Source organism: Prunus dulcis, chromosome 1, assembly GCF_902201215.1.
Source record: "Prunus dulcis chromosome 1, ALMONDv2, whole genome shotgun sequence".
Taxonomy (NCBI): domain Eukaryota; kingdom Viridiplantae; phylum Streptophyta; class Magnoliopsida; order Rosales; family Rosaceae; genus Prunus; species Prunus dulcis.
In genome coordinates, this window is record NC_047650.1 from 34,573,223 (window position 1) to 34,587,079 (window position 13,857).

A 13,857-nucleotide genomic window follows, 5' to 3' on the forward strand; every position below is an offset into this window, starting at 1 on the left:
GAACAATACCACATCAATCAAATCTATCTATATATTTACTATGTCCCAGCACATAGAAATTAAACTTTTGATGAGGCCCTTTCATAGCTCTCTCTCTCTCCCTCTCCATGGCTTTCATAAAATTGTTGCTATCTAGTCCACCACATTTATATCTATTGTCCGATTAACATAAAGGAATAAAACAATAAACAGAATTACAAGAACAAAAAGTATAATACATATGTCAGAATATTGTAATTTGTTTGCAAAGAGAGACGGCTCATTATCAGTGATGGAGTCAAGAATTTAAGTAAGAAATGACATTCTTAAAAATGATCAACCTACTTTTTAAGAAATTCCTAATTTTATCACTTTTCTCTATTATTTTTTTTCTCTACTCTTTTGTATGAATAACCTAACACTCTTTCATGGTAACAAAATTTATGGAACTCAAAATAAATTTACACCTGAAAACAAAGAGAAGAGGAGGCATTTAAGAATTTTAGAGGAATTTTATAATATTTGTACAAGATCACTAACATAAAATTTTAGTTACAACAACATTTGAGAGGGACCAGTGCCCATGCTGGGCACGCTCTGGCTCTGCCAATGCTCATTACATGGAAGGATGAATAACTCTTTTACATGTAAGGAGAAAATGGGTAAAGTATTTTCCAACAAATGGTACGCTTTTATAAATGACTTGTGTACATATACTTACTATAAGCTAAAAGTATAATTAAGAACATTGAGAATATAAACACCAAACCACGTAAACGTTTGAAGATTAATAAATGCTACTATATTGAAAGTTGGTTGTCGTGGATATATAATCTTCGAATTACAAAGATAGACCTTGGAAAGAAAAATATAAATGATAATTCAGATTAAAATCTCGTTTAACAACATAACATGTTAGATTGCTAGAAAGAAAAAAAAAAAAAAACATTAGGACGACATTGAGTTACTAGCATGTCCTACATGTTCAACTAGCCATACAAAGGCTCATTATAGGTTCTGGAGCTGTAACTGAAATGAATAATCTAGCTTAGCTATAGTCCATCATGTCCATGCATGGTTGTCCCAGGGCTTCTGGAGTCACGTGAGTTGCTTTGAGACGTCACGTGCTGGTGTCGTTGAAAAAAAGCTCCAGGGGAGGAAAATGGCCGGTGTGTCAAACGCCGCAAAGTCTTCGTGGTCCATTTTCTCCTTTCCACTTCGGTCTTTTCATGGATTTTGCATCCTCTACTTTTTTCTGCCTTTGAGCCACAATATACGGTAGTCCACTGATAATTGGACACGTCACATCATCAAAAGGTGTGGTAAGTGCATGATGTGGACTTCTACAATCGACGGCCAATAATTTCCACCCTCATATTGCACCTCTGATTAAGTCTCAAAACATGCACGGTTTGCTTGCCCGACATGGACCATCAAATATTATTTTTGTTTAGTACACTTCCGAATTGCAAGAGAGTTTATTTCTAGGTGACACCCACCAAAGTTTACCTAAGGCTAAAAGTTACTTTTGGTCTTCGTAATTTGGTATTTCAATCAGTTTTGATCTTATAGTTTTAATTCCGTCAATTTTAACCCTGTAGTTTCGTATTTGTAGTAACTCAATGATAAGTTAGTATTCCTGTCAATTTCTTTGACGATGCAAAGGGCAATTTCGTCAACCAAAAATTCTTTAGCATAAAAGCTCGTCTGCAACTCCCATAATTTCATATTAGAGCTTGAAATTGATCATTTGAGTTTAGGGTTCTTCAAAAATTGGGATGAATGGTTGAATTTCGAGCCATAATATGAAACGGGGAGAATTTCAAACAAGCTTTTACGCTCAAGGGTTTTGGGTTGACGAAATTGCCCCTTGAATCGTTAAAGAAATTGACAAGAATACTAACATATCCTTGAATTGCTACAAATACGAAACTACAATTGCAAAATTAACGGAATTGAAACTACATGGTCAAAAGTGATTAAAGTGCCAAATTATAGGGACCAAAAGTGACTTTTGGCCCAATTATTCTAAAAGATATCATATGGCAATTATATGTAACATATAATTAATAACTCCCGTACTAAATTATTTGAAGGGAAAATACTTGGATCCTTACCCGCAAGAAGCTATTATTCTTTGCATACAAATCATAGTCAAACATGTACTATGCATAAGCTTTCCTTCTAGTAATTTTAATGAGTAACTTTTACATATGCATTAGATTGTGATTCTGTAAGGAGTGTCGTTATTCGACACTTACTGACAACTCCATGAGGTAATTTGATATTTCCGCTACTTTTTTCCAACATTGAATGATTGGTCTCAATGAATTTTGGATATCTTCCATGCCGACGAAGAAAATTAAAAGCCTTTTGTCTTGAGGTTGAACATAAGCCAGTACACCCCAATATCTTGGCCAAGCCCTTTGGTTTTGCTTGCGCATGACGATGAATATTTCTTGTTCCCACTAGGGTTTCAAGACATCTCCGGTTAGTCACAATCCAGAGAAGATAAGGCAATAATTTTCTTTTGTCACTCATAGGCATCATCCATGCAATCATCAAAATAATATTCCGAGTATTGATTGATATCGGCAAGCTTAGATCAATCAAATGAATGATTAATTAACAAGTTATCGACGTCGAGTGGACTAAACATATATATCTTGTGGCCTTATTTTCAATGTGGGAGAGGTAAGGGGTCTCTTTCTTACCCTACATTCACCATTTATTTCAAACAAAATTATGTTTTCGGTCTCCGTTTATATGCTATAAATAGATATACATTTTTGTCCCATTAAAACACAGTGATTCATCCAGATTGGTCCATCCAAAAAAAATAAAAAATTAATGAGGCGCATGCATAATGAGAAGGTATCAAGATATTGATCAGGGTTAAGTAAAAGTAATGCATGCTAAACATGGATGAAAACAAATTAAAAACCCAATTACCCAATTAATTAAATTAAGCCACATCAGTCTACTGTCTATGAGGAAAATTAACCCAACGAGCATTGCTTGGTTGAGGTTGTGGGGGGGTCATAAATTCCAAAAGATTTGAATCAAGCACGGTACGGTAGGTAGGGAACTTATCATGATGCTAATATTTAAACGAGTAATAGTTAATGCTTTATTCTTCCTTCCTACTAGACTGGTTGCTCATTACTCAGGAAGGAACCAGTTAATACTATATATATATGTATGAATTCTATATAGAATTGCACTTAAAACCTTTGAAGGAAAACCATCCACCGAATAATTTCAAACTCATGCAACATATGCATTGTGAGGATGTGAAAAATTGTCTTACATTGAAAAGTTATGAAACTTATAACATCGACTTATAAGGAATTAGGCGACTTCTTCCATTACCAAATGGTTTGGGAGCTTCTATAATGACAGGATGTATTGAGGGGTTCGATTTCCTCATTAAATCGTCACATACAAACAAAATAGGAAAAGAATATATATATATATATATGTATATATACAGAGAGTTTTTATTGAGGGATTCCTCAAATAAGCTTATTTGAGGGATACCCTTTGTAGGCCCCACTCTGGATTGTATTTCACTAATCCAAACTGTATATTTTGTAGATACTCATTCAAATATCATCTCTACAAAAAATCACTTAAATCAGATATCATTTGACCACTCAATTGAGTTATTAAAATTTTAGTATTTTCTTGAAGTACCGTGTTCATTGATTTTGTAAGACACAATTGGATATCGAAACGGTTTTCAATTTGTCTATTTTTTTGTAAGGATGATCTATGAATGAAGACCTAAAAAATAGATGGTTTGGATCATTGGGAAAAAAATGATAGGATATTCTAAAGGGCATCCCTCAAATAAAATTATTTGAAGAATCCCTCAATAAAAAGGGACTACATATATATATAAAGAGAGAGTAATTAAATATGATTGAAAAAGGAGATACATACGTTGATATTGACTTATTACAATATAGAGATATTTATATGAAGAAAAAAAAACACATAAATGAACCTTTTATCCTTTTTGTAAAAGAAAAAAACTAATAGACAAAACAATTGTTTGCTTGGTTCAAAAATAAAAGCTAGCAATATGGCCATCTCATAATTTCAAGAACACCCCTGTATTTTCATTCATTCTGTTTTTCAACATCTAATTTGGGACGTAAGATTATAAACGAGTGGTGCTTATTACAACATCTGTCGCATAAGAATCATTGTCACAGCAGGCAGGCCCCGTAAAGTACGGCCACTCAAACTTACAATATCTCGTGGGACTCACATAATAATCTCGTAAAACCTTACGGTGAGTGAGTGAGTGACAGCCCGGACGTACGAATATATATCCCAAGTGTTGAAGATTGCGACACGTGGAGACCTATGCGAATGCCGACAGTCGTTGTTATCACGGTCTGCTCGCATTTCCTTTTCTGCCCAAACGCGACACCGATTGGGACCAAACCCCGGTTTAGTCGCTACGGGCTAATGCCCGGTGTTGGCTACTGCCAGTGGCCAGATGTATTGCCGCATATGCAATTACATCACTGCATCTCAGTCTTTTCCTTTTGGGAAAAGACTATGTCCACTCAAATTTTGCACTGGCGAGCAGCCAAGTTTGACATTCGCCTGGATTGCCATAAAAAAAAAAAATGCTTCTTTTCACATTAAATGATCACGTAACAAAATGAGTAAATGACCCTACATAAAACTTATTTTATCAACAGTACTAAAATTTTGATGAACTTTAGTTATCAAATGATAAGACAACTACATGTATATACAGTTCTTCCAAAAAATTATTGCGTCCATATTCTTGTGGAAATAATTTCTTCGTCCGCCATGAATATGACTATCTAATTTTTTTAGATCGGGATGTGGTACTAGGAATTCGTTGTTTTAAATTGTATTATGAAAGGGTTTCTCATTTTAAAGTGTGGGTCTATTGAGCTTTTCTACTTTGACCTTTGCTTCATATCATTGTAAGTTACTAGTTACTAGTATGCATGATGAAAATGGAATGGATGAGCTGCTGCTTACTTATGAGTCATGACTTAATAATTTTTTTAAAAATAAATTTGTTCACTTTTACATAACCTTTATTCCCTTCGTTTTCAGCCAAAAAAGAAATTGATAATTAGGGCAAAAGTTGGTTTTGTGTGGGGGGGGTACCAAATGGATGCATGGAAATCAATTTCTGGGTATCTAGATTCTTAGACACAAACAATAGCTAAATATAATTCTTAGTATTGGTGTAAACAACTATAAAAAGGCTCTTATGAAGCTGACATCCATTTCTACCTGTGATCAATCACAGTCAAGAATCTTACTGTCTCCACACCCATCCTCTCAAAAGAGATCCCCATTTCCCTAATCTCTTTTTTTCTGTTCTTTTTGTGCTTTCAAAAATTTATAAACGTGCATATGTATGTCCCTTCGAAAAGAAAGAAAAAGAAAAGGAGTGCGTGAGAAAGTGGGTGCCTTTGTTTTGGGCCAATTCCCGAGGTTGAGAGAAACAATCGAACAGAGACACCAAAAAGCAAGAAAAAGGTAATCTCCATATTGAAACGATGTCTTCCTTCATAATAATGCCAACAACATTATTCTAGTCTTTGTGACGATTATTAGTATTTCAGCATAATTCCCCAATAATCTCTCTGAGCATTACGGGCCTAAGATGCTCAACTATTTTCAAGCCCAAAGGTTTGTAAAGAACCTCATAATCCCATAAGGCCTTGTTTAGTGAAGAAGAACTTTTACCGCACATGTATCATTTCATGGGATGTGTAATTTTATTTATTTATATTTTGTCCGTTTGGCAGGTAGGATAAGTAGTACAATTAGATGAAATTAATCCAATTTCATGTTTTTACTAAAAACTGAACATGGATATGGATATAGGATCAAAGATCATCTCATTGGCCTCGTTTGGTAGGCAGAATAACTAGTAGGATCGAATTAGTTCAATCTAATCTTTTATTGTGTACTCAAATGTGCATTCAGGTTTTATATACTTTTCAAAATAGTAATTTATTTTATTTATCAACTCCTCATTTTAGGAGAAAAAAAAAATTTATCTTTTCTTTCTTTTGCCTTCCTCCATACTCCTCTACCATTTGCTTTCTCGAAAACCATAACTCTTATCTCTAGAAATCCAAAATGAGCCTCCTTTATTCTCCTCATTCAATTTTACCGATATCTCCTTTCTCCCCCATCTTTCTACATATATATATATATATATATATATATGTTGGTGTTGCTCTAAATTCTTATGGATGGTCGACTATGTTCTTTGTGAAATGAAAGAAAATGAAAAGTTTGTGTTTTGTAGGACAAGCCTAATAAGTTTGTAGTTGTTCACTATTCCAATTGTAAGACAAAACGATTTTTCTTTAATTGTATTGAAATATGGTAAGTAAGAATTAATATGTTGACAATTTTAATTTGATTGAGCTAATTGTGTATTTGCATAATTTTCATTTATACCCAATTCTTATATCTAATCCTGTATTCACTTGCGCGAGTTTGGTTGCAAATTTTAATTTTAGTGAGCTTATTGTGTTTGCATTACTTGAAAAAGAGAGAGAACGTGGAGGCAGTGGAGAAAGAGAAGGAGGAAGTGGTGGTGGTGGAGAAAGAGAGATAGGCGAAGTGGTGCTGATTTGGATGGTAGAAGAACGTAAGAGATGGTAGTGGTTGGCAACTCTTTTTATTTTTATTTTTTAAAAGTAAATACATTACGCACAGATGAATAGTTTGTGTGTATGCAGTGGTGGAGCCAGAAAATTTTCACAGAGGGAGCACCTTATATAATGAAATATATTTTTCTTTAGGGTGACAATGAAACTAATTTTTTACTTGATACAAAATCCCTAATTTTTGTACTATATTATTTTATATATTATATTAAAACTATCTATTGAACATCGATCCATGGAAAAAAATAAATGAAATATAATTTATTAAAAATACACACTAAGAAAATTTGAACGGTAGTTTATCACTGCAAATCGAAGTACGACAATAAGAGATGTGAAAGGATAGCAATGATAGTGAGAAAAGGAAAATTAGAAAAATACAAAGAAAGAAATACATGGGCACTTCACAATTTGGTTAGAAAAGTATGATTATATTAATAACACAATAGCCTAAACTAAAATTTGAGAGGGGGCACATGCCCACCCTGGGCCTTAGCTCCCTCCTCCACTGTATGTATGTACAAAAGTCAAATCAAAAGCAGCAATCGTTGTTGTCAGATATGTGTCATATACGTGGCCAAAAGTATTGAGTTTAAGACACCAAAAAGTAAAATCGTGCCCTATGAACATCAGAAACTCCTATAGAAGAAACCGACTAACAACCATTCCTAGATTGAATCAAAGATTGGGACCAATAGCATCTATGGTGTTATCGAAAGAGGACAAAGGACGGCCAAAGACCAAGAATGGTCTCTTTTCTGTGCTATCAAGAACGAAAAGAAGCACAGGAAGGAGCAAGAATTGCGAGATGTTATAGAGATAGATAGCTATGAGACGAGTCCAAAGAGTCACTTTTTAAAACTTCTTGGCCATCAATATAGAGCACAAATAATTGTGCCTTTTTGGATTAAAGAGCACAAATAACAATTGTGTTCGAAATCAGATATTTTAGTAGTGTTAGCCACCAAATATAGCTTAAGTGATGAGAAACAATAGCACTTTAATTTGGGTGGGAAAATTAATTATGATTTTGAGGGATTTAGGTGCACCCATCAAGATCAAGATATGATGACTCACATTAGAAAACAAGATATGCTAACGAATATGAAAGATAAGGTTGTATATATAAGTCACGGCTCTGGCCCCAAAGAGTGACACGTCCTAAAGATATATATGGAAAAAACAAGATATTCAAATCAACTAGTTGAGCATCTTTAACTCTAAACCTTCTCCTAAAACACCAAAAGAAGGATATTCTACTTTCTACTTTAGGAAATTGGTGGTCGAGATTAAAGCAGACAATGACGTTGTTTAATTTCCTAATCAAGTCATTTGTTCCCTTGCTAGACACTGACCTGTGCACTAATATACATAGGACTTTTACCTCCACCTAATTATGATTTTTTGTAACATGGTATACTCCAATCTTAATGCCTAGCTGCTAGATTAATTTCTCCAGCCACCAATCACCATTTTCACAATCACGATGAGCCTTGTGCACAGAAAATAATACAGAGGAGGTCCCTCTTTTCATTATGTACATTTTAAATATAAATAAATAATAAAATAGGAAGGCCAATCAAATTAGGGGAAACTTGCCTCCATACTTAATTGACGGGACATTCTTCAATGGTATTTAAGTTAAGGATTGATTATATATTTTTAATTTATGTCGTTGAATGATATCTAAAAAATTATCAACATATTTAATGAATGTAATATTTCAATGACTAAGATTACAAGTATATGTAACAAAGTCTTAACATAAAACACTTAAAGAAGAATCTCTTCTAATTGACTACCTTGATAATAGGATACAATAGATAATCACGTAGATGTTCTCAAGATCACAATAATTTTCTTTTTGTCTTTCTCATTTTGTTTGTTCTAATCTTACAGGTGTCAAAATCCATCCATTTTCGACCAAGAGATTAGCCTTGCTAATGGCTAATGACGTTGGGATTTTGCTAATAGGAAAAGTGGTGTAGATTGGACACTTGAAAGAAAAACGACAAATGGAATGATATCCGTGTTTTTTTTCTCTCCCCTCGAACTAAAGAAAGTAACGGTGTATGTACAATATTATCACCAATAGTCTTTCGTTTAGTGTCATTTAGTTAAAAGAGGTGTCAAGTTTTACTCATGTGAATGACAATGATAATATATATTTTTGTGATGAGTTCGATATGTAGTTGTGATTAGTCTTATTATAATGGTGTTTTGTCCAGTTGTAAAATATTTATAAATATTCTATTTTTATATAATAAAAAATGTGCATGTACAACATATGGTTTGAGATAAGAATTTTGAGTATTTTATTAGTAGCCTTTATTAAGATAGTGATGCGATTGCGACTTATACACACACATACATATATATATATATTAATAGTGTGGTAGGAGAAGATACAGGCTTTTTAAATATCAAATTGAGAAGAACCCAATTGAAAGATTGCATTATAAAAGGAACCAAAACCCACTGAAGGATATAATAGCACACGTCGGCAAATTAAGTCATGCATGATTGTAATTTTCTATTATTGTGTTAATGTATATTGCAATATGTAACCGGCCTATTCCAAATATAGATAGCAGCCAAAAGGAATCGATCGAAAAGGAAAATAACATTTAAAAAGAGTCACGAAAATAAATTTAAATTTGGTTCCTTTATGGCTATTGTAATCGAGTTTTTCGATTTTTATTAATGATATTTTTATCGTTTGATAAAATAAATCAAAAAAGTCAATGGCCACTAGAGTAGAGTTTATTTTATTTATTTTGGTATAAGGAAAAGACTTTATCCAAAGAAGGTGAAATAGTATCCAATTAAAATAGAATTCTGAATGTCCATAAATTTGGTTTAAACAAGAAGACAGGTTCATTTATTCTATGAGAGAGAGAGAGAGGGAGAGAGAGAGAGGGTGACGTTCGTTTTTGGTAAGTGCCTGCCTTTACATAAAGTCTTGTTTAATTGGATTACAGAAATAGTAAAATAGTAAAATGGTAAAATGACAAAATTGAAGAGGACGTCCAAAAGGGGATAGTACTAGGACGGTTATGGCTGACGATGATAAAAACTATATTAGTGGTCAAAACTAAAAATAAAAACTACACATTTAAATAAGAATCAAAATAACATATAAAAATATTGTCAAACAATCTGATAAGACAAATAGGAAAATATATATATAACAATCGTGAAATTAATGGGATGTGTTTGATTGATCAAGACAAGCATAAAAAGATTTTGTATGACCAATTATTATCACTCAAGATTTTTAGTGATCTTTAATCACTTTTTCACTTCGGATTATCGATAAAAATAAAGAAAAGTGCTTGTTTATCACACTTATTATAAAGCATAAGATAGGAGACGAAGTTGCTAGAACGAGCATGGAGAGATATTTAAGAGGATATTAAGTGGTTGTTTAGTGGACAATCAAAGCTAGCCCCAGTGTTTGGTGATGATGTAACCTCTTCCATAAGATACTTGTCGGAGAGAATAATTACACTAAATATTTGACTTTTTCTTTGGGATCCAGATTTGACTTTCGTGTTTTAGCCATCATGAGTGATCAATTTTTACTTAATTGGGATCAGTCTATTTTGTCCATTTCACACGTAATCTAATGAAGGATGAGAGATTATCCAATAAATTCCACGTGTTGAACGCCATTGTCTCCTATCAGGGAGGAGGCAGAGGAGACATTCGGCTTCAAAAGGAAAAACAAAAACCCAAATGATCTAATGTGGAACAATGTTTATAAAAAGATTAAAGTCAGTAAGATTGAAATCGGATTTATGATAGTGCGCTGTGATAGAATTTAATAATAATCATGTGAAATTTGTACAATAGTCGTGATTATCTATTGTACCTTATTGATAAGGGTTGAATCGTAATCGTAATTATCTTTTGTATTTTATTGGAATTTATATTGAGTCTTTATTTGGGTCTGAGTATTGGTTGCATGTGTGACTATTTTAATCGAGTCTTTCGACTTTTATCAATGATATTTTTATTGTTTGGCAAAAAGTAAAATAAAATCACCACTCAATAGTAAAAACTTTGTCTTACTTTTTATCAAATTAATATATATATATTTTAAATACAAGCGATAGTCTAAAATACAAGGGAATGAGGTTCACACACCCATACACATACCACCCAGTTATCATGAGGGTTCACACATAATAAGATCATTGGTATGCAAGTTAAAGTCCTTTTATATTGAACTAGATCTTCTTAATAGATGGATATAATATTTTTGGCTAAGGAATAATATCAAGGCTAAGTTAATGTTTCCCAAAATCAATATTGGTTATATTCATTAAGCAATCCATTATGTTAGAACTTAAAAGAGAGATACAAGAAGTCCAAGACTTGGTGGTTTTTTCTGCCAAAAGATAGGGGAAATGATGAACCACTGCATATATAGCAAGTTCTTGAATTTGTCCAAAGTTGCGAATGGTAAAGGAATGATGGCTTATCATTAAGTGAAGTGAAGAGTTGGATTATAATATATCTGATGTCAATGAGAAAACAAATGTGCATGACATGTATGTTGGCGAGTATTTACTTAGTTAGGATTTTGGTTCCTTATTTTATTAGAATTTTGGTTATTTACAAATTATTATTTAGTCCTATTGTAATAGAGATTTACTTCCTATTGTAATTTAGATATATTTCCTATTTTATTTAGGGTTAACACATTATTGCACTTGTATAAATACCTTCATATTAGAGAAGAATAATAATATGAGCGTATCTGAGCATATCTGAATATTTACCATACTTTGTTTGACATGGTATCAAAGTCAGGTTGCTAACCTGTGATATCCTCTGACAAATTGAGAGTTGTTGGCGTTCCTCATTCCTAACCCATCATGGGTCTTCACCTTGCTGTAAATCCCCGTTTCTCCTTTCCTTAATAATCAACATATATTTCTTTTGCCTTTGCCATAACTGCACTTTTTTGCAATTTTACCATTGTCTCTGTCCTTGCCGTGTTTATGTTGAGTCATTACCTTTATTTTTCTCTACATATGCCTGATGCTGCCTTTTTTCTCTTACTTTTCATCTATCTATGAGCTTGCTTTCTGTTAAAACCAGATTGAGCCCATGTTAGTTTCAGTCTCTTGCACTCACCGGCGAGCCTCTCTTTTAAATGTATACCATATGGGCAACACGCCCCTTGGCCATTGATGGCCTGATCTCTTTCCTTCGTGAGCCTCGTCACGGCTCGCCTAACCTTATCCTAGCTGGCCTTTGTCTCTATGTTTATTTGGGTGTTATTTTCTCCAAATCTCGACTCTCATACATCGTCGAATTTGAGGGGGAGTGACACTGCTGCTTATCTATTCCATTACAATTCACCTACCTATCTATCATGGCTGATTGTCCGTGCCTGTTTCTCAAGTACCACTGATCATATGGCTCTATCGACCTCTTCTCTTCAGGGGGAGAGGGGGAGTGAAGAGAAGTTGTCTCTGCGATAATGGAAGTATTTGTCATTGTTATTGCGGCTGACTACTATGTCATTTGCTGGTGCCAGTACCGTTGCTCATACATGTTGGGTCTCTTGCTGGGGACAATGTTATTGCTCCTGCCTATTATGACTCTTGCTGGGGATAGTGTTGATTACTGTTGATGATGTCTGTGATGTCCATGTCTTGTTGCTCCTGCCTATTATGGTGCTAATATTGTTGCTCATGCCTTTGCTGGTGTGTTTCTGTTGTGGTCGATGTTGCCATCGTTGATGTTGCCTTTGCTTGCTTCACTTTCCGTTGATGTGATCATTGTCGTCGTTGTTGCTGTGGCCTTGTCCTTTGCCTTTGTGTGCTGCCTTATCTAATGCCGCACTCACAGGGTTTTGGTTTCTGTGTTCTGCCTAATCTACTGTCGTGCTCACAGGGTTTCTGTGTTCTGCCTTATCCACTGCCGTGCTAACATGGTTTCTGTGTTCTACCTTACCTATTGTCATGCTCACAGGGTTTCTGTGTTCTGCCTTACCTACTGCCGTGCTCACAGAGTTTCTGTGTTATGCTTTATCCACTGCCGTGCTCATAGGATTTCTGTGTTCTGCCTTACATATTGCCGTGGTCACAGGGTTTCTGTGTTCTGCTGTGTGCCCTATTTTTTTATGGTTTGCTCTTGTGTTTTCCCTATGAACTTTGCTTTAGTTTGTCACTTGTTTCACTCGTGGTTGACGAAAAGATCACCTCTACAATTAGTGCTTTTCAAGTATGGTGTTCTGTGACTCGCTTGTCAAGTTGGGCGTGCAAAATATCTTTGGCCAACTTGAGGGGGAGTGTTGGCGAGTCTTTACTTAGTTAGGATTTTGGTTCCTTATTTTATTAGAATTTTGGTTACTTACCAATTATTATTTAGTCCTATTGTAATAGAGATTTACTTCATATTGTAATTTAGATATATTTCCTATTTTATTTAGGGTTAACACATCTTTGTACTTGTAAAAATACCTTCATATTGGAGAAGAATAATAATATGAGCGTATATGAGCATATCTGAATATTTACCTACTTTGTTTGACAATGTACACTAACAATCATGCATTTGTAGTCATTTTCCTGGCCATCAAATATAGACTTAAAAGAGCAAGGTTTGACTTCTTAAAATTAAAAAACAGCTTTTCCTTACGGCCAATATAATTTTAAAAATTGTGATCTTCTAATAAGATTGACAAAGTTTCGACCAAAAAGAAAAAAGACTCCTTAAAAAACCCTCCGGTCTCCTACCTTACACTTAAAGGCAAGTAAGGAAAGTAGGAAACCATCAATTATATTAGAAGATGATTAACAAAAAATATCCAAAATTTTGTTGTTGTGGGGTTGTTGGCTTTCGAGAAGGGCATATGCACCAATTAATATGACAACCGAGTGTGTGGTTTGTGTATTCACGTCAAATTAAAGCTAAAACAGAAAAATAAAGCAAAAACAAGACCTACCACTTTTCTATATCAAAATAAAAGGAAGAAAGACAGATAGAGAAAATCAAGTGTAAGATGGCAACAAAAAATGTGTAGCAGAGAGAGTACAAGAGCATTGGTGGGTCTTCACTAGGCAGCTTGGATTCGAAATGGCACCAAATTTGTGAAAAGGCTAATAGCTAGGAAATGGGGTCATGGAGATTGATTTTTCGTACAAATAGATATTATAAATACAGGTGTACA